Raw genomic sequence first — 1,792 nt, 5'->3', positions numbered from 1 at the left:
GCGCAGGCAGAACTCGCTTTTGATTTGGGCGGAGGGGCTTCTTCATTTCGAGGGTCTCCTCCGGTTCTGGGGGGGTGGGATTTGGCTCTTCCGCCCTCGCCTCCCGTCTTATCCCTACACGTGTAGCGGTTTACAGTTGCTGTTGTTGCCACGGGTGCGGAGCCTAGGCAAGAGGATCCTTGGCGCAACACGCCTTGTCGTAATTTTGGACTATGCCGCGTTTATATAGTATTCCAGGCTGTGGCCGTGAAAAAAGCGAACTTAGCCTCCTTTATGGAGATGCCTTCTTAGTGGTGGAGGCGGAAAATGTAACTGGAACGGATAGTCGCTGCGATGTTCATTTGGTGCAGAAATCCAGGGGATGTTTGCATTTATTGAGGACTTACGATGCAGTCCTTACAGGCTGATTTAGAAGAAAAGATACTCAGAGCTACGTGTGCATTACAACATGTCAGGCATACTTGTATTGGAAGTAAGGTATGATCTGTGGGAGTTGCTTCTTACCTCAAGAATCTTTGTTGCTGATTTTCCAAGGTTCCCGTTTGTTGATGTACAAATAGACGTGTGAAAGGGGGGGCACCTAGTTTGGTGGGTTTTCGAGGTTAACTGAATCGTCAGGTTATTACTGTTCTTTCCTGGGTCTCCAGATGGAGAGACAAAGTACATACAGTAGTGAGTGGCTGGGGAGGATGATGAAGTCTGGTTTTGTGTGAGAGAGATAGCTACAAAGGCTGGACACTTCTCCCAGTCGAGCAACTGGCACCATGCCGGTAGGATCATGTTTGAATGTGTTTTGGGATTATTCAGAATATTAAACCAGAAAAGCAAGGAGGAAGGACGCTTGGTAAGCAAGCTGATGGGTCCATTGACTTGGGTTCTTTGCACTTTTGATCTAAGCAGATAGTGGAGTACCAGGAAAAGCCCCAGCAGCAGCAGGGCAAAAAACAAACAAACAAACACGTGTGGGTCATCATTGAGGCTTCCATTGAACTGACATGGAGACATTTCAAGGCTGGTTCTCAGGTTCTGACCCAGACAGCTCAGTGCAGGCGTTGCTGTTAATCCGGCAATCCCGGGAAGCACAAGTGTTTGAGGGAACTATTTCTGTGGAGATGTGCTGAAAACTGTGATGCCGGACAACCATAAGAATGGAAGGAATTTCTAAGTGATCCCTGGAGGGTTACATCAAGATCCCTGGTTGCTGTTACAGGGGGTATTTGTAGTCAGTGGGTATGATTTTTTTCTCAACACATTTTAAATGGATTTCTAAAAGTGCATTAAATATGAAGCAGATGGTGATAATAAAACTTTCTCCACCATCCCAAATGTGCTCCAAATCGTATCACGCAGAAGCATTTTGGGTCCAAGCATAGGTCTCCATGTTCATGTTTTGAACCAGAAGAGAAACTCAAGTATTGACCAACATGCACATTTGTGTAGTATCTTTATTAGAATCATTAAAATATCATAAAGCAAGGCTTTTGGTTTTTCAGTGTCACAAACACGGTCCCATTAGGGAGTGCTGCTTGTTCGGTCAGAGAGCCTCCAGGCCTTTATCTACCTCCTCCTTCGCTGGGTCGAGTCCTTCAAGCTCCAGCAGAGCATAGCATAAATCCCTTCCAGCAAGTGCGATCTAAAAAGAACACTTTGTGCTCACTTAGCACGTTACTTAGTACTTTACAAGTACAGGCACCTGGGCTTTGTGATTCCTTAGAACTCACAACAGCTCAGTGAGGTAGGACTCTGTCTAGTTGCAATCTTGTGGCCTTTCCACTGGCTGGAATTAGGCCTA

Source organism: Pogona vitticeps, chromosome 10 (genome assembly GCF_051106095.1).
Source record: "Pogona vitticeps strain Pit_001003342236 chromosome 10, PviZW2.1, whole genome shotgun sequence".
Taxonomy (NCBI): Eukaryota; Metazoa; Chordata; class Lepidosauria; order Squamata; family Agamidae; genus Pogona; species Pogona vitticeps.
The sequence above is the reverse complement of the archived record's forward strand: the minus strand, read 5'-3'. Positions refer to the sequence as shown.